This window comes from Ambystoma mexicanum, chromosome 8, assembly GCF_040938575.1.
Source record: "Ambystoma mexicanum isolate Mex_15411 chromosome 8, UKY_AmexF1_1, whole genome shotgun sequence".
Lineage (NCBI taxonomy): Eukaryota > Metazoa > Chordata > Amphibia > Caudata > Ambystomatidae > Ambystoma > Ambystoma mexicanum.
The window spans coordinates 1521566177-1521586863 of NC_090929.1; the positions used below are offsets into that span (position 1 = coordinate 1521566177).

Sequence of the window (20687 nt, forward strand, 5' to 3'; positions counted from 1 at the left end):
ACAGTGATCTGGGTCAGCTCTCTGGTTCTGCTAACAGTGGTCTGGGTCAGCTCTGCTCTGCTAGTCTAGCCTCTCTGGATTCTAGATACTGCTCTGCTTTCTAAGTACTGCTTCTGGATCTTTCTGCACAGCTTTCTCTGGACCCAGCGCTGATCTGCTGAGGCCCACTGAGAAGAGTTCTCAGTTTGTGGGTTTAGGCCCTTGCTTTGAGTTCTGAATCAAGTTCTTTGGAGTTTTAAAGTCTAAGTGTTGAATCTAGTATCTTCTGGATGTTGTGTGGTCCGGCAGAGCGCGTTGCAGCAAATGGAATTGAATGTCCCTATCTGTCCTGACTGTCTGCTTTTATGTGTTTTGAAAGTGGGTGGAGAGGCTAGCTTTCTAGACCCTACCCCTCTCCACTTGTCATTGGCCACTTCATCCTCTTCCCCTTGATTGGGGGAATGAAATGAAGTGTCATCATGATGAGGTCTGTTTATGATACAGAGAACCCACCCCTGTCAAATTACACACAATCTATATTTTGACCCAAAAGACATATTTGCACAGGTACACATTTGTTTAAAATTACATGCACCCATCACATATCACAGGAGGTATACCCTGTCCAAATCTGCTCTTCCTGAGAGCTTGCATTGAGAAATGGCAACATTTGCACTTTTTAACTGGTTTTGCAATATCGGACATTAACCCAAATTTACACACATGTTCGCAAGGAGTATGGACATTAATTGATGAAGTGTCAGATTTTTAACATGCATACATTTTAAGTAATACCCTCTTAACTGCTAGCTTGCCCCCAGATCATACCACCGGTTCTAAAAACCTCTTAAAATGTGGGCAGAAAAATCACAAGAATTATGGTATCATTTATAACATTTTCACAAGTCCGCTCTATGAATGATCCATCTTTTTAGAGTTATGTTCTGGCCCCAAAGGGGTGTGGTTTCCCCCCAGCACAAGGTTGAATTTCTGGTTTTTCCAGTTCTGCCAAGCCAGCTTGCTCTCACATGCAGTGCTCCTCCCCTTTCCTTCCAGGAGGAAGCCACATTTACGACTCCCACCAATAAAACATTTGCCTGAGTCAGGACAGGGCTTTGTTCAATTTCCTGCAGAGCCCAGGTAATTCAATCAGAGAAGTGTCATATCCCTTTTGGTGGGAACAGCAAAAGGCAGCTAAGCCTGGGAACACAGCTGTTGTGCAAGTCTCATCTCCTGTCGGGGGTAGCTGGTGGGCAGAATTCAGTTCCTTAAGCCAGGCCCCAGCTAATGTCACTTTTAGTTACCCAGTTTTCTGCATTCAAATAAAACTAACCATTTTTACATATGCAGCTAGAATGCTGATTCTAAGTTTAAAACTATGACATTTAAACAATTGCAACCTATGTGACACTCAAAAGTAGGTCACTCATTTCTTTTAAACATTTAGATTTTTAGTGTCTTTCAGTCCAAATTTACTCAAACTGCTGAAATCCACAGCTCAGCCAGTCTTGTTATAAACCTTCAAGTCACTTCAGAATATAACTTTACATTGTATCCACCCCTCAGTAAGTCTTTCTTTGGCCTGCTTTGGGTTCATTTATTCAGTTTTACACAAAAAAAAAAAAAGTCTGGTGTTGTTTTAAAACGCCGGCTTTCTGATAGTGGTGAGTACTGGTAATGCACCCATTTTTGGGATTTAAGAAAATGAATTCCCCACAATTCTAGGTTGCTCTTGGCAATCAGCATTGCCATTCCCAATGGTTTCAGGCTACTGTGTGGGTAGTCTAATGGGTTTTAGGCAGTGCCCTTCTGTGCCCATAACATCGGCAAAAATGGGTGGCCGCCTATTCTTCATGCATTTCCCTGGGCATTTTCTGGGAAGCTCTGGCCATCATGATGGTTTCAATGCCAGTACTGCACAGTTTTTGAGGTAGGGCTCGGATGCATGGGTAAAAACATCCCACAGGTATTGGAACGATACAAGGGGTCACATCTATAGTTCTTCTCTGACTGTACCAATATGACGGTAGCGAGGGGATGGGGACTGCCAGGATAGCGCCTACATTTTCCTCTACAAAAACATTGAGTTGTACATGTTTATACAGACGTGCAAAGCTGGGTTGGCTTAGAAAATACCTAGCTTAAACATATATAAAATGGCAAGAATACCAAAGGATGTTTCACCGTATACAAAAGGCAGATTACTAGGCATACTATTAGCCATGTAGAAGATAGTTGAAATAAACGGTTCAGAGAAATATATCATCAGATTCATTTGAGCACAATTAAGGCAATCCGTAGTGTTTAGGGAGCCAGGCAAAATATAATTATTGACATTCAGTGGTATGAAAGAGGTATGCATGAAGATATAGGACCTCATTACACGGTAGGCGGTAAGGGTTTACCGGTACCGGTATTTTACCGGTACCGGTAAACCCTTACCGCCTTACTACGAGGTCCCTTTGCGGGTTGGTAGATTAACGCCTGCTTTTAGCAGGCGTTAAAAAACGAACCCGCAAAGGGACCGGGGTGCTAATTACGGCACCGCAATTTGCGGTACCGTAATTAGCGCCTTCCCCATTCCCATTATGCCCTATGGGGCAAAAATGGGAATGGGGAAGGGCAATGGAGGAAGGAGGAATTACTGCCTTCCCAACCTTGGAATAGGGCGGTAATTCCCCTTTCCTCCAAGGCGGTACCGGTAAATTACCAGCAAGAACCATGGCGCTAATAGCGCCATGGTTTATCGCCTACCGTGTTATGAGGCCCATAGAAATTAATATGGTCTGGATACAGACTCACTCCAGTAATGATGACAATACAATGTTCACTCTATCAGCAAGCAAAGGGGGAGGGGAGACGCAAGAGATGTGCATCTGCCACTGGATGAGGGGGAGAGAGATGGAGACAATAATTAGGGGACCCTATAGAACTTTGGCAGAATCAATGGGAAACAAGTAATAAGGGTAGATATTATTTCAGTTTCGTGTTTTTAGTGCGTGATCATATTCATGCAAAAACAAATTTGCCCCCTTATTCAAGTTTGGATGTCATGCCAATGTGATCTGTGACCAGTGTAGGGTAAAGAACAAGGACACAATATTCCATGAAAGGGAAGGAGTACAGAAACCCAAGGAGAGGGCTGTTTAAAGAGCTGGAAGCAATAGGAGATCTGCCTATATGTCCAAAAAGAAAGAAGAAAGTACAAGCTGTAAAAGACAAGATACATTCATATATATTACAGGGACATATGAGTCGAGGCATGTGCAAATCATAGGTAAGGGGCACATCATCAGACATTGAAGGAACGTGTGTCCATCAAAGAAGAGGAATGCTGCTTCAGCAACATTATTTAGAATGGCCACACTGCCTCCAAAAGGAAGCCTTTATGAAGCATCCGCTGACAGCCTGACCCATCTGCATCCCACCATTTTGGCTAAACTGCAGATGGCAGGGCCAGAGGGGTGGAGGGAGAGCCAGGGATGTACTGGGTTTCTTTGCTCAGATCTGCCAGCAAAGGTTGTTCCAATTAGAGTATCTGGCACCACCACCAGGGCAGGTGTAAGTTGCCCCTTTTACCCTGGATGCTCTTCCAGGTACAACGGGTGGTTGGCCAAAGGAGAGGTGGGTAAATGTAGGCTTCTGCTGGCCACAGACAGAAAAGAGATGGTTCAAGAGAGCGGGTGTGGTGAATGACCAAATTGAAGGCACAAGGTGGGTTATGGGAAATGCGGGCATGGGGTGGGGAGACATGGTTCAGAGTAGAGGTGGATCAGGGGCTCTGTGCTCCAGGAAAGAATTGCGGGCCAGCTTAAAAGTTGGCCAGGGAGTGCGGAAGGCGGCTACGTCAGGGTAGAGATGGCTAGGGCACAGGAGAGGTGTGCCAAAGGAGGTGAAAAGCAGAGTAGAGGAATGGTGGGCCAAGCGATCAAAAGCTAGGATAGAGGGGACATGGGTGAGTGGAGAAAAGATGCTGGACTGTGGAGAGATGGACATTGAAATGTGATCCCTAGGATAGGACAGAGGAAATATGAGGCAAGCAAGGGGAAGTGGTACCCAGAGGACAGCTGTGGTCCAGGTGAGAGGTCGTGGAAGACTGTGTAGATATTTATCATGGGAAAGGCGTTGTAGGCCAGCAGTGAGAATAAGTCGATCAGGACAGATCAGAGGTGGGCCAAGGAAATTAGAAGTAGGCTATTCTCTATAATGGGAGGTAGGGAGGCTCCCTGTCACTCATTATGGATGAGCCGCCACTGATACAAGCATTGCATAACATTGAAAGTTGAATAGCTTTCTATCATTGCCAGGAAAAATGGAGGGGTCCTTTTTTGTTGTAACATATATCAGTTACCTCTTATAGCAGTCTCTGTTTTATAGATTACCACTTTTTGCAGATAATTGGACTGAGACTCAGAAAGAAAAGATGTTTTGCCCAGGATCACACAATGGTGGTGAGGTGGAGTATAGCTCAGGGGCAAATCGCTTGCGTTTGGAACAAGACAATGTCATGCAACATGTGTTTGACACCGCATCGCATGCTTAGATGCTGGAGGAGGCTGGCATGAAGCGCAGTATAAATGACCAATAAAAAAGAAAAATGTGGCTATGCCAGGATTCAAACCAAAGTCTCCTGGTTTCAAATCCTCTGCTATCTCCAGGGCACATAAATTCAAGTTTCAAGCTACTAGCCAGCCATAAAAAGTCACTTTCCACCTTAATTCTATACATACACAAAGCACGCCATATCTTATTAGCCAAGAGACCAATAGAACTAGCCAATTGCTAATGGCAAGTGCACTTTTTCCACTCTATCGCCTACAACAATTTGACAACAAAATGAAATTGCCTACCACCATTGCACTCCTAAATGTGGTAGAGAGAAGGTGATGTACCCAGGATTACACAATGGAAGTGGTGAGGTGGAAGCCAAGATTCAAAGACAGGTCTCATAAATCCAAATACTGTACTACCAACCCCATGACAGGATGACTCAAACATGAATTATCAGAGCAAGAAAACTCCTGCCACCCTTATACTCTCTTATTTTCTAGGCATGTGGACATGAGCATAAAGAGATAAGGTGATTTGGCCAGAATCATACGAATGAGTGATGCAGGGAAGCTGGGATTGAAACAAAGGACTTCTTTAATTGCCATATTCCACAGACATTGCTCATTCTCAAGAGGACACCACCCCACGTCCCATACGTTGACTCTGAACTGCCCGCTCAAGTCCATAAATGTACCCACACCTAACTGCATCCATTCAGACAATGACAACCACTCTCCATGTAGACAACCCTGCTCATCAACCAACCCACCCATCATCCAGTGACCCAATGAAATTCATCCATCCATAAAGAAACAGAAACTATACAAAAAAAGCTAGACTTAAGCGTCGCATTACAAGTTTGGTGGTAAATGTATTTACTGTTAACGCCATGTGGGCTGGCAGAGTTACCACAGGATTACAAGTGGTGATAGGCGGTGTTAGTCCCCATTAATTGTAGCCCATAAGACTCCATAGGGATTTTAGTGGAAATGCAGCTGCTGGTAATTCTGCCGATTTTGCCAATTTTTGGCAGTAAAGTGATACACTGGAGTTGTATCCTCCACTTCATCGCCTAGCTTTTAGTACGGTTGTGTGGTAAGGAGGCGGTGATGGAGTTACCGCTTCGGTACTGCAGTATTTTACTGCACCGCCGTACTTGTAATGAGGTCCAATATATTGTCTTTTCCAGTGCTTGTCACAGCCTGGCCGCAGTGTTCAGTAATGGGCTCCCAGATGATCTACTTTCCCTGTTCCGCTTTCTCTTTGCTCATTTCCTTTCTTTTGAACCCCTCCTTCAGATGTGTCACTACTTCCTTTGCTCCTTCCTCTTTCGTTCTACAGGCATCACTGTCGTGCTCCTCCTTTACAAAAGAGAAAACCCAATATGTTGGGTACAGTGGGCTCAATTACACATTTTTCACAGAAGTTTGCCCAACACTTTCACCTTATTCATCATTTGAACTGTTTATACTTCATTGAATGAAACAAATACAATTGCGGAACACTTGTGTTTTTTATCCAATCTATCTCATTTATTGGTATCTTTTTTTCCTTTTTACATATTTTTTGTGCTCAACATTTAGCATAAGTACATTACTGGCAACCTTTTGCCCTCCGGCATGTATATATTTAAATGCTTCATGCTTCGTATTGCTTTCACCAAATTTACTTTTTTGTTTTTTTGCCCTCCGGCATGTATTTATTTAAATGCTTCATGCTGCGTATCGCTTTGACCAAATTTACTTTTTTGTTTTTTAAACAAATTTGAACATTGACTAGTTCAATAAAAATTAACATACAGACATTGCTTATATAAAGCAAAAGCAACAAAACAAAGCAGCGGAACTATTCCTCTGCTATCACCACGTGTTGTGACTCCCACTAATCACCCAAGTGCACACTTATTTTTATTCCATTTCCAAAAAATAGGGTCCTGCTCAACTGCTTGGCTCCATCCTTTTATTCCCTTAGAGCTCTGCCTCCCATACAAATGTGCTCAAATACACAGCAAATAATAAACTATTCCAGCTTAAGCGAAAGTCTGTCCAGAAGCATGGCTGCGATTACATGCATGTGAGAAAGGATAGTCATCGCTTCCTATCCTGTCTCAGCAAAACTCCTCGTCTAAAAGAATCAGAGTCTTTCCTCACTTTCTGATATCAGTGCACGCCCACACTCTCCCTCTATTTTCCATTAGATATCTGGAGAAGTCCCCCCGATCCCCCATTTCTGTTTTGAATCACAAACAAATTCAAAAATGTCACTGCTTGTGACAAAAAAAGGGGGGTTTAGACCCTATGCTGTCTGCGGTGTAGCTTTATTATAGCACCACAGCAAGACCATAAGCAGTGAAGTGTATGTCTCCCCTGGCCTGCCCTCCAGGTGACATGGCCACTGATGCACAGCCTTGATGAGGGAGGGAGAGAGAGTCGTAGCTCAATTCCTTGGGTCTTTTCAATCCCAAGGCCGGCCCGAACTGCGGGGCTAGTCTGACCATATATGGACAACATCTGACAATGATTTGAGAACCATTCAAGCATTTATGAAGCAATATGCCCCGAGCGGCGGGGGCATTACCGACTCAGTTATAGGCCCGAGCGAAGTGAGGGCCTTAACAAAGGCCCCAGGGCATTACCTGAGTCGGTAATGCCCCCGCCGCGAGAGGCATATAGCTATTAGTACCCCGGCCCGCAAGATCTGAGTGACTGGGGCACTAAAAGCATCTTTGTTGCCCCAAAACGCTGCAGCGTTTTGGTACAGAAAAACAAAAAAAACAAAAAAACAAGAAAATGGCCGCCGGGAAAGGGAAAACAGAGTCTGTTTTCCCTTTCCATGGCGGCCATGGCGGACTTCTGTTCGCAGCGCGTCCGCTCCCGAAAAAAAAAATAAGGTAAGTGGGGTTGGGAGGGCGGATAGGAGAGAGGGAAAAAAATGTACCTGGGTCCCCGGCGGGGGACGATGGAAGCCTCCAGCCGTGTGGCGGCTCGGAGCGGGAATGGCCCCGCTCAGAGTATCCATATGGCTGGAGGCTGCCATAATCCCACACCAGTGACATAGCAGGCTAAAGGTAAGTGGGGTGTAGAGGGATGAGGGGGAGGAGATACAGCCCCGCTTCAAGCCTCCTCATTGGCTGAGGGACTGCCACGCCCCCCGCTGGGCACAATGACCGTGGAATCCCGGCCGAGGGATTCCCGGCCGGGTAATGCCTCGGCGAGGGCCAATCAGAATGGCTCTCTCATTCTGATTGCGCCCTGGCTGGGTACTAACAGGCAAAACACAGTGCTGATATTATTTCGAGGACCCTTTCAAATGACTGGGTAATGCATGCCACTGATGACACCATGACTCCAATTCATGCAGGGTAGACTTTCACACTATGGTTTGATGGAAGCGAGTGTGGGTAACACCATATGCACAGTTTATGTAGATTCTATGGCATGGTATGGAGGCTCCCTATAATGCATCCAAACAGGAGCAATAAATAATAGAAAAACCACAAATCCCATAAACACCCTTCCTCAACACTTGATACTCTCAGTTCAAACACTCAATCCGTGAGCCTACAAAAGTCGGTCCCACAGAAGATCCTGAAGACGCCGGCCTTACGGAATCCCAGTAATACCCTCTCTGAAAGCCAAGAAAGGCTTCCTAATACAATCGGTCCTCTACTTAAAATTTGGGGTTTGGTGGAGGAAGTCAATGCTGGAGGTGTTTCCTTAGATCCCTGGGAGATTAGTGGGTGGGCCCTGCACGAACTTTGTTCTTGGAGGATGTCAACTCTTCTGTGATACAGGAAAGGAGGAAGGGCACTTTCTTCTTCAGATTAGCTCCAAATTGTCAGGATTGGAGGAGGCCAAATGAGGGAAAGACCTTGTTGTCTGGGGTTGATTTTGTCAAGGAGCATGGGAAGTACGTGAATTCTTTTGGTTCTCTGGAGAAGGCTCAGTCTTCCTTGGAAAATATGTTTTACCTGCAGGTGTGAACCAAGGCCGTTCATAGACGAGGTCATACAACTGGCTGGAGTACCTCAGGGCCCTTCAAGTTGAGGCCCACTCCACTAAAACCTAGACAGTTCTTCTGACCCCAGTGATCCCAGGGCTCCAGACCCAAAGGATACAGAAGTGGCCACTGCAGATCCCCCTTTGACCAGGGTAGACTTTCTGCTTTACACTCCACAGGGTCCAGTGGCAGGAGTGCTTAAGGTACTATTGATGAAAAAGGTTGCTTGTTTCTCAAGACCCTCTGGTTCTTCAAATCATGCATTTATTCAGGTTGGAGTCCCCCCCACACCAATCACTCACCAAGATGGTGGCAGTTTTCTCCAAGGTTCAGCACCAATAGATTTTGCTTGAGTTACGGGGGGAAAGTGGCTGGGTACTTAACATGTTTTCTTTTAAACAAACATCCATCCTTACAGGACCACTCGGCTAGGCTCTAAAATGATCACGGTTATGTGCGTATGAGATGACAAACAAGCATTTAACAACTAGCACCTCTGCTTCCCCAGCAACTAACTGGAATAGCCACCAAAGCCTACAGATATGAGACGAGTTCACTAAGACCTTTGCATTGTATGTTAACTTTGGTCTGCATATTGACGGCTGCATGACCTGGCTGCCACTTGTATAATGGTGAATGATGCTTTATGCACCACCACTGGTTTTATCACCTTTTTAGGTCGCCCTGAATGTTTGCAAAGTCACATTTTCAAAATATTCCTGTGTAGTGTGGGGTTTTGGAGTCGTGTAAGGATACAGCAGGAGGTCACTTGCTGTGTCCTTCCTGTAGCGCTTTCACACAATCATGTGGCTGTTTGACCCTTTCAAGACAGCACTAGCTACACAGTACACCCTAATTGGATGAATGCTCTTTTCACCCATTCATAACAAGCACTACCTCTGATTCCTCGTCCCTCTTCCATCCCGGACTAGTTCCTGCACATTTGGGCCACAGAATCCCCTGTTGTGCTGGAAATTCTCAGACATGTGTCGGCTGTCTGGGGTTTGGCCTATTTAGGGCATCTTTTCACCTTGTTTCCATTTGTAGATAAAGCACCCCTTATTTCACTTGCCTGGGAGGTGCAGAATGGGGAAAGGCTTGCAGTGGAGGTGTAGGGTTCGGGGAGATTCAATACACACCTATAGAACAGCCAATCGGCCATTAAACAAGGTGGATTGGCCAGCACCATGAAAGCTTCCGGGTTGGTCTCCTGCTGGTTTAGGTGGGAGGGAGGGGGTCTTCCCTGCATTGGACTATTACCTGCTGCCCTTCAGTCAAGACAAGAGCTGCCTCAGCAGAGAAAGAACAATACCACCAACCATAATGACTATAACTAAAGTCCATGGTACAGGTGCAGCCCCTCCCTGCCATCATTATAGTAGATTCTTGCTGTAGTGGCCTGTGCTCATGCTGCAAGTCACATTTTCAAACTCCAGGGGGGGCAAGCTCCATTTTTCAACCTTCTGGGGTTCATACAATTCTATACTGACAAAATAGTTAAGAACACCTTTGCTGTGTGCTGTGCATTATGTGAAAAAGAATCTATTTCCAGTTATGTTTATTTTTACCATGGCCCGTGCGAGGGTAATTAATCCACCGGCCTGTGACAGAGCCATTTTAACAATGGGTGTGGAAGTTTCCTTTTTCTGGGGAACTGCTTCTGAGCAGAAAGGCGTTCATGCTGGTTTACGTGAGGCATATTCATTTATTTGTAAATAGATATAATGATGAAGCTGGAATAGGCCCATTTTTACAAAGTCTGAGAAAGTTGTTCTAAACATGCAAACAAATCTAGCCTTAAATGCTTAATTTGAGAGTATATTGTGCATTTATAGAGTTTCCTAATTGTTTCATGTTGGAGAATTGACTCATTCAGTCCTGGTTTTTGTTTGCATTCTGGGACTTGTAGTGTTTTATGGGCCTTTGGGTGTGTTGGCACGTTGTAAGAAACAAAGTAAAGTAATTGCCCCAGGGTGCAAATAGTGAAGTGGGAATGAATGGACTACCACACCTTATGGGACGTATCTTGAGAGTTCTGCCTATGTCATTCCAATGGAATTGCTTTAGGAATAAAATGGAGCAACTTTTTATCCAAAATAAATATGCTGCAGATTCAGTTTGGCTTCTCTGAAAATACTGCATGCTAGTTTCATTGGGGATTAATTATAGCCTGGGTATATTTTTTAGGTGAAATACCACCGTTTATGCCACTAATGAGTATCTTTTTCCAATACACAAAAGGGTCAAATGTGCCCCTTGTACGCATTACATGTGCATGGTGGTGACATCGCGTGCGTTAGTGATGCGGCCCTTTTCCACCCCCTTCCAATGTCTCCGAGACGAAATGTTACTGTATTGAAGGGAAACGCTTGTGTGTCCCTTCTGTACAGTACACAAAAGAATTAAAATAGTTCTAAATGGCACATTTTGGGGTACTAAAACTACAAAAGTGTTTCCCTGAGTCTGTAGACTCATCAGAGATCACCCCATGTTTCACACAGTACTCCTCACTAACAAATTGTTTTAAAAAAACAGTAATAAATGAGTTAAACATTGAACACAATTACTTTAAAAAATCAGCAAACAATTATCAGAGTGTTCTTATATACACACACACAGACACAGAGTATTTTCCGGCCTGTATTCATTGTAATCCATGCAGGGTTACACATCCCCCCAAAGTTCTATGCTGACATATATTGGGAGCATAGGCATCATGAAAGTGGAATTATTTGTGCTGAAAAGAGGGAACTTGCGCGCAAATCCACATTTGCTGATTCATGGAATTAAATGTGCAGGACTTGCATGGAGTTCGCGCAGGCTCCAAACGTCTCTTCGAGCCGTCGAGCACCTTGCACAAGACACCACGCAGAGGGTGGGCACGGCTTGCGCAGAGAGCTGGGAAGGGAGCGGAACACAGAAAATGGGGAAGAAAATGAGAAAAAAGGGGGCGTTCCAAGAGACACAATTGCGCTAAACAAAACTTATTCATGGAGCAGCCTCTCGGCACAGAAATGGCCACGCAAATCCCACAAAGGTGTGTTTGCATGTCAGATTTAGGGGTGCGTGTATGCAACCGGCATTCCGATCTATCTTAAGAGTGCACGTACGCAGAGTTTAACATGAATTACACATTTTCATACGTATGTTGTTGGGGTGCCGGCAACAGTTACGGGGGACCCTGAGATGCAGGCCTGCTTGTGGGGGACCCCACGCACTGTTCGAAGGGTGCGTGTATCCGTGCCCGGTAGAGCACGCAAAGGTAGCTGTTCTGGCTATTTATGCTTTACGTGGGGGCGTGTCGGGGGCATTCTGTGCGCGATGTGCGAATACAGTTACTTTGCACAGTACATTCCATGAATTCACAGAGCCAGCATGTTTTTTTCAGCACGCAGGCGCGCGCGGTGTCATTCTTGGCACGCGGCAATTGGGGAGAAATGCGCACTTTTCCATGAATCAAGCAGAATGTGTTTTTCCCAGTGGAAATATAGGCATATTTTTGGGGCACATACATTGTGAAAATGTTGTAATGCATCCCAGAGTACGGTTTGTGACCTTGCATCTACTGGGTTTCTTTATGTGCTACCCCACTGAACCAACTGTAAAGTGTTTGATTTTGTAACCCATTTTCCTCAAACATTGGGATGTAAAATGTACTATTTCAAGCCATTTTATTCTTTGGGTGGACAGACCCCCACATTTCAACCACACTATGTTACTTTTGGGTCCTTCTCCACCCTTGGTAATTCGTAGGAAATATGAATGCCCCTACACTGAAAATGTTTACCAATTGCCACTGAACATTTGGAATGCTGGGGCCCCCAGAGGAGCTATCTCTAGACTACCATCAAAACTGCCCCCACTACTGTGTGAGAGTAGGACACATCAGGTAGCTGCATACATCCAAGAAGGGGAAGGAGCAGCTGAGGCACAGCTGCTACTCTCCCCACACATCCAGCTGTGGAAATGGGCACAGTGGGCTGCTACTGAAAGACCACCTTGCATCCTTTGGTGCTGCAAGCTTTCAATATGTTAGCACATGCCCTCACTCGCATGCCAATGCATGGTGTGTTGCACATGCTCAAACCTCTTGGATGCTGCACTGTGAACGGTGGGGTGATGTGACTTGGCCTTGTTGGGGGTCCCCACATGATCATTTATTTGCGCATCTTCATACTCATTTTCCATCCCATAACCCTATTCAATAATGCAGTCATCCATATCACACGTATCATTTTTCTGTCCATACATCCCCTCGCAATCATGTGTGCTTAATCTTTTATTCATCACTCGAGAACCCTGCCCTTACCCATACACATCTCCCCAAGTAAATGCTTGAGGTTGTATACAGGAATGTATATATGAGGGCACAGCAGCAGCATGGAAGTTTTACAGTGGCAGTGATGACATATACTCTGGGAACCAGCATCATGAAAGTGTTTTACAGCGGGCATGCTGACATATATTGGGAGAATAGGCATCGTGAAAGTGGAATTATTTGCGCTGAAAATAGGGAACTTGCGCGCAAATCCACATATATCCTCCTAATCAATTGTTTCATACAACGTCACTCGTATTCATTTATCAATCCTCACATTCATATTCTTTCTCCCCCCCTGCCCTTCCCCACGTTCTGTGTGCATTCCCCTCGACATATTCCGATTTCCCTAAGTGTCTGTGTTAATAAACTCAGAAAATGTTTTCACCATACAAAAGTCAACATTTTTGGCTTTGTCAATGCTTGTTTCCGCATGCATTTGAAATGTATCTGTCACCCCCCAGCCCCCCCACTGTCCTCTTCTCTTCCAACCCCAGTGCAGTGAAGCAGCATGCCTGAAGAACACCCTTTATAAATTAGCTATGCAATAAAAAAATAAGACATGCCCAATATCATACAAGTCTGCTTTTTAGAGGAGGGGAAAAGCAAGCAATGTTGGGCAGGAACTAGGAACTCCTTGCTCTAAAGTGGTCATTTATTTATTTATTTATTTATTTATTCACATTTGTTGAGCGCACAGGCAGCCCAGAGGGCATTGTGGCGCTTGTTACAGATATGAAAATGACTTGTTGTACATACAGTGAAGTCATTACTAAGTTGCAAGAGAAGAGTAGTAGCTACAGGAGAGGCGAGTCAAATGAAAAGACACCCTAGTAAAATGAGGACACCGGTGTGTCCTCATTTTACTAGGGTGTCTTTTCATTTGACTACCAAAGCATCGCCTGTTCGTTTTGCATGCCAATGGAAATAGTTGCTTCTATTTAAAAAATGTATACTCTGAAGGGGGGCGATAACAGAAGAAAGGGTGTGTGGCGTTTGCTGCATTTTCTAGGACGGTCCTGTGAACGGGCAATATACAAAAAAAACATCAGTAGACAAGAATTCTAATGGAGGCGGGAATCAAAGGGTTAAAACGGAGCACCAGATGGGTTGCAAAGCGAGAACGGCTGAGAGCTGAGGAATCCTGCATGCGCAGAGCAAATCAGTAACAACACGCACAGGTTCAGGCATCACCTCAGAATTCAGAGATGCACTGACATGGCCAGGGGATGTAGCTCAGTGGTAGAGCGCATGCTTTGCATGTATGAGGCCCCGGGTTCAATCCCCGGCATCTCCAGCGGGACATGTTTTTGACGCAGTCACACTTATTATTTACCTAAATCCTGTCTAACGGTATTTATTTCCTCTTTTTAACTGTTTACGAGGATTGCAATGAGTCTACACCGCCTCGCTCGCCATTACGAGTACGTAAAATTACGAGTAAAAATTGGCTATGCACAGCTGCTGGCGGATTCCAGCCCGGGTCCCTTGGGCTCTCAGCTTCCTGCGCTCACCCTCCCTTTCCACCAGACAATACAACTCCTCCCCTTCTACCAGAAAATAAAACTCCTCCCTTTCCTCCCTTTCCACCAGAAAATACAACTCCTCCCCTTCTACCAGAAAATAAAACTCCTCCCTTTCCACCAGAAAATACAACTCCTCCCTTTCTACCAGAAAATAAAACTCGTCCCTTTCCTCCCCTTCCACCAGAAAATAAAACTCCTCCCTTTCCACCAGAAAATACAACGCCTCCCTTTCTACCAGAAAATACAATTCCTCCCTTTCTACCAGAAAATACAACCCCTCCCTTTCTACCAGAAAATACAATTCCTCCCTTTCTACCAGAAAATACAACTCCTCCCTTTCTACCAGAAAATACAACCCCTCCCTTTCTACCAGAAAATACCACTCCTCCCTTTCTACCAGAAAATACAACCCCTCCCTTTCTATCAGAAAATACCACTCCTCCCTTTCTACCGGAAAATAAAACTCCTCCCTAACTGGCGGCAACCAGGGTCTTTTCCAGATCTGCTTCTTGGTGATTTAAATGTACTTTAACAAAGACATCCAGCTTCCCCCCTCCGCAAAAAAACTAAACAAACCACACACAGCCTCGCACAACACACAGCCTCGCACAACAAATGAGAATTCGCACCTACGCTGTGCCAACGGTGTAACCCGACCTGAAGCTGCCGTGACCTCTCAGGTGGTGATATTGTGTGGTATAAATATCCTTTAACATAACATAACATAGGAATGAGCAAGTTATTATACAGAGCTCGCTAGCATTGGTATCCAAACTAAACAAGTCCGGTTTATTCCTTTGCATGGTGGGGCGTGTAGTTTTCAAAGTACACACATTCTAAAATGTATAGAATAAAAACAAACTAGATAATCGTTTTTTTCCGCCTTGCTATGCGACCACATGACAGTTCTTTATTACCAGTGACACAATTAAGCGATAAGAGACGTATGTCTATATAGAAGGGGGATACATCATGTCTGGAGGTGGGGGGTCGCCATTATATTCATTATACATTTGAAAAAAGATCCATAATTGCCAGGATGAAGAATACAGGTTCCTAATTAACAGTGTAACAGAAGGCATTCAATGAGCACACGTGACCGCGTGGACGAGCCTGCCTATATGCCACCCAGGAGACGACCGTCCAGTGTTCTTACTTTTTATTGGAAAGGCAAAAACTGATATGTCCCAGAATGCAAAGAAAAACACAGGACTGGATTACCATCTCCAGAATGACATGGGGAGTGCTGGCATGTGTCAGTATGGCACCCAGCATCACATGCTCACAAATAATACTGATATACTGGGAAACACAGCCTTACACTATTACAGGTGGCATCTGCAGAGGTAACACACTGCATGCTCCAGGACAACAGAGTGGCACAGCACGTCACCTTGTTACAGGACAGGTAGCGAGACACAATGTTGCTGTTCCTGAGTCCAATTGGCAGACAAAAGGTTTCTTAAGAGCTAGCACGTATTTGGCTCTTTCCTGTCCTGGCTCTTGGTGTCACCCAGAACGGCAAAGCTATTGGTATTGGAGGGTTTGCTACAGGGCAGATGGCATATGAGGAGGGACAGCTAGCCTACAGGGGTCCACTGAACATCTACAAAAACATTGCATCACCATGGCAACGCCATTAGATTATACACCCTGCCCCGGCGTGTCCAGCCACATGCACAGCGGTTCTCTTGTCCTGCTTTTTTAGAAGTATGGCAAGCTGCCACTCGTACACTTGAGATGGCCACCACTTGTTTTAATGAGAAACAAGAAAACAAATGTGACTCAACAAATCCAGAAAACTTAAAACTGTGCTTAAAATCCTTAATTTTTCATTTAGTCCAATAATCAATCAGACCCTTTGCATTTTATATAGTGCAAACCTATCTCAGGAAAAACTGAGCGCTGTGAATGCGTACGATGAAACGACAACTGCTCTGCAGGAGAACTAGGATGAGTAGTGAATGAGTTTCTCAGCCCTACACTACTACTAAACCAGCAGTGACTCCAATCAGAAGGGTGAAGCGGGCACAAGCTGACAGGCATAGCTCCTTCGCCTCTTCTGGTAATGTGGGCCATGGGTTGGTTATACTCTTCAGGTGGAGTGTGAGCCGGCAAGGAAGCATCCAAACGACGATAGTGCCGTGATATAAAAAGAATAAGGACATGCCCAATCAAGGTTCTACAAAAAAGAATCAATCTCTTTAGCAAACCAATGCGCTGATAACTTGTGTACTTGAAAAGACGCAAAAGAATAATGGATGCCAAGCAATTTTATGTCAATGTTATTTCCTCATTACGCTTGATGTATTGCATCATTTTCAGTCTCGACGGCACCGAAACAGATAACAAAGGGAACTAGGATTAGTAACTACATGAAAAAAGAAAAATAAACACTAATGTTTGTGTACGTGATGTATGTACATGTTTGTTTATTTATATGCAGGAGGAAAAATGCTCTTTTGATCACAGAAAAAAGTACAACAGATAAGAAATCAGATTTGTTGGGAAGCTGTGAGCATCTTACAATGGGGTGAGTTTGAGGGACATTCTGACCAGGTTGTGGAGGGGAGTAAATGGAACACTCATGGGGACAATATATAAGTGGACATACATAGATTGAGGACAATGAACATTGGACATTTCTGAGTGCAAGTGGGCGGTACGGCTAGCTGTGCCCAAGATGTAACCATGATGGGTGAAGTGCTATAGTGGAGACACAGGAGGTGAGGGTCAGAGGCAGGTGAGAGGTGAGGGACATTTTTTAGCTAGTAGGCAGATGAGAGGTAGGTTAAGAGGGTGACTGAGAGGCGAGGAGGTAGGCTTTTGGTTTGGTTTTGAACAAATCCGTGTGAACTGTGTCACGGATGTCCGGGGGAAGAGAATTCCATACAAGTGGAACAAGAAGAGAGAAGGAGCGGAAACAAGAGGAAGCGTAGCGAGTGGGAGAAGCCTGAAGGGTAGTCGAGGAGACAGAGCAGAGATTACGAGAAGACTTGTAGGGTTGGATAGAGGAGGATAGATACAGTGGTGCCTTACAGTGGATAAACTTGAGAACCAGGAGAAGAAATTTAAATCTGGCCCTGTTTTGCATCGCCATCCATCTAGCCTGGTGATGGTATGAGGAAATAGGTGTGAAGTGAGATAGTTCGAAGATAGTCCTGGTAGCGAGTGAATCATGGTTTGTGAATATTGGTATTTCATACGTGATTACTGAAAATGTTCTATTTATGCTCTACTTGTGAATTACACTAATAATTTGTTCTCTCCCTGTCACCCAATTGCTTACATTCTCTCTCTAGAGTATATTGTGGTGCTGTCAACACTGAAAATTATGTCTTACATCAAGTATAATAAGTAGTATTGACATAAATTTGCTTTGCACCCATAGTTAACTCTTTGTTTTTCTGTCTTTTCAAGTAAAATAGCTTTCTATCAGCACAAGGGTTAGCTAAAAACATTAATTATTTACATGTTGAGCATTATAGCAGGTGTAATGCAAAGAGCATCCCAATAGCTGCACAGATAGTTCTGATCATTTAGAGTCTCCAGTGCAGGTTATTTTGGTGCCCATGTGTTGTGGTTTAGTGTGCATATTTCTAGAAAAAACAGGAGTCCACACTTAAAGAAAAATACAAACACGCTAAAAACACAATAATAGCCCACCCTTGTAAAGGAATGCACAGAATATGCAGACTTTAGGGTGAAAGGAGAACTCTGGGTTTGAAGTCATGGGTATATAGTTAACAGTTCCCATAGTAATGCTCAAGTTCAAGGATATGCTTTAAAACGTTGTGGGGTCCTAAATGGTCACTAGGGCTATGACAACTAGGCCAGGGGGACTGATCCACTGTGAATGGCTTTACCTTATTCTTGGGCAGCCCGACAGCATCGAGCTGGGCTTCTCGATACTTTCCATGGGTGGCAGGCGAGGAAGCCGAGTCAGCTGCCCCCGATGGATTGGAAAGTCAGCTGCAGGGGTTGTCAGTAGACCGTCCCAGCAGACTTACATGTCAGCAATATACTTTTCAACATGGAGCATTATGAAAGTGAGCCTGACTAGAAGAGCATCATTTCTGATACAAAACTAACAGCATCCTTTTGTGTTACAAGCAACAGAAAAACTGGGTTTGCCTACCCACGCATATGGCATCAATGCTGTCACAGTGCATAAGGAAGAGAACACGACTGCTAATTTCACACAATCCCAGAGCAGTGGTAACCCTCATAACATGTTGGTCACAGTGGTGTTTTAATTGCGCAGGATGCAGTTTGTGTGCAATGCAGACAAGTGCTTCACATAGTCAAATGCTTATAATTATTTCAGTGATCCCAAAACATATTTGAACATTTATGACTACATGAGGTTTTCTTACTGACTACGGTCAGAGTGGTCCATCACCAGTTCAAAATGGCCCACTTGCGACAATAGAAATCCATTATCGACAGTCCTTTCTTTTTTTTGGTTGTAGCCTAAACAAGTTGGACCGCGCAAAACATGTGTCGGAATTGGGCGTACATTGAATTCTGCACGATTAAAATGCCACTTAGAGCAACTTTTTGTGGTGATCTGAGTAATTACTGGCATAAAGAACTTCGATGAATGGAACATTAAGAATGTCAAGCCCACAATTTTACTATGTCTGGATTTGTTTGAGTCGGTACCATGTCTTTATAACTAATGGATAATGAATTTCGTTTTTTTTAAATTTGGGGGGTTCACTCCCAAACCCCCTGTTTCTTGTTGTTGGACACCCTACCCCGACCCCCACCCCAACCCTTTTATCCCCTTTCTCATCCCCATATATATACATTTTTAAAACATGTTTTCAATATAATTTAGTCATAATTTCATTCGCTATTTTTATTTCGTTATAATCACTGTATACCGTTTGAGTCACATTTGCCTTTTCTTGTTTCTCATTTGATTTTCAGAACAGCAGGTTGGAGGTGTTTGACCTCGCGCTGATTAAAATTCGGAGGATCTGAATACGTGTTAAGAGTCTCCAGGCGGAGGAGCGTTTACTTGCACCAACAGCCTTTCTTCACTCTGCACTTTATTTTAATCCTGTCAAAATCATCTTACATTATTTTTGCCTAAAACAGTAATCCTCAGTCCGTGCGCAGGGGTTTATTTTAAAGAACGGTGGGGCATTTGGATACGTTTTAATAGCCAGGGATATACAAGGACAAAAAAAATGATCGATCTCAAAATGCATCAGACTTCCTAAAAATCTAAAAATGCCACCCCCGAACAGAAATACTTTTTTACCTAAACAATGTAGTGTTGTTTGTTCAGCTTTGATATAAATCATACATCACCTTGAGTTCAGAATGATCACCCTGACCCGGGCAAAGCAGCGGCTTTGGCTACCTATTGTGACCTACCTTTAGCCGTGCAGCGTTCAGTGATGTAGCTAGGAAGGAGACTGTGTTATATAGCTCTGTGACTTGGCGCTTGGTGCTGAGGATCCCTGTAGTTGTGTCTGGGAGATGTGTGTGCTGCTGCCCAACCCAACCCCAGCATGAAGAAGTCCTTCATCAGTGTTTTTACATGTTGCGGGAGGGCAGTGCACATGGGCTACCTGCCTAAGGTGCTCCCATGGTCCGCTCTCTGCCCTTTTCCTTTTCCTGAGATTCTAGTTCCATGTGTAGTGCCCGCTCACACTTCCTTGCGATTCCCTGACCTGCCTCGCGCACAGTCTGGACACAGCCCCAAATTTGGCCGAAAAAGTCCAAGCATCCACTCTCCCAGCGTGCGTCCTGAATCTGCAGCCACTTCCTAAATGCCTGGTCAAAGGGGGGTCATAGGTAAGCAGAGCGAAATCATAGGAAGAGACCACTCTGACCTGACACATAGTATTGTGCTTTCCCAATGGCCATTACTGCAGAAGCCCTGTACTAGGAAACACCCCTCATCTTATACTCAGTCCTGTTCATTTGCACGGTTTACATTCTGCCAGAGTATTATATGTACCAATCCCTCTCCCATTTAATTAACAGCCAGCCCTGTGTACTGACAAGAACTCCCCTTCACAAGCATGTGCAGCCACAGTTGTGGCCTATCCAGTGGCCTCCCACCTTCACACCCTGTTTATCTTCTGCTATAGGGGGATATATTCATCCTTCCTATCTTTTCCGGTTGTGAAATCAGCACACCCCACCTTATGTGGAGTGCTGAGGGGCTACATAGTATCCGCTTTCTCACTGCTCCTGTATTTTTTTGGTTACAGTGATAAGCTAACCTGAATGTCTGGTGGCACTGGTTTTATCCTACCGACCTTCGTGCAATTTGTACTCCCAGGCTGTACTTA

The 20687-nt window shown here is 44.5% G+C and overlaps 1 protein-coding gene and 1 non-coding gene across 4 annotated transcripts in view; one reads left to right on the forward strand and one right to left on the reverse strand.

Annotated features, from left to right (window-relative positions):
* The window catches only part of ITPRIP (inositol 1,4,5-trisphosphate receptor interacting protein), a 280644-nt gene that overhangs the window by 32956 nt on the left and 227001 nt on the right, over positions 1-20687 (reverse strand). The window lies entirely within an intron of this gene.
* On the forward strand, positions 14073-14144 carry TRNAA-UGC (transfer RNA alanine (anticodon UGC)). The gene has a single exon. It is a non-coding gene; the product is annotated as a tRNA-Ala (tRNA).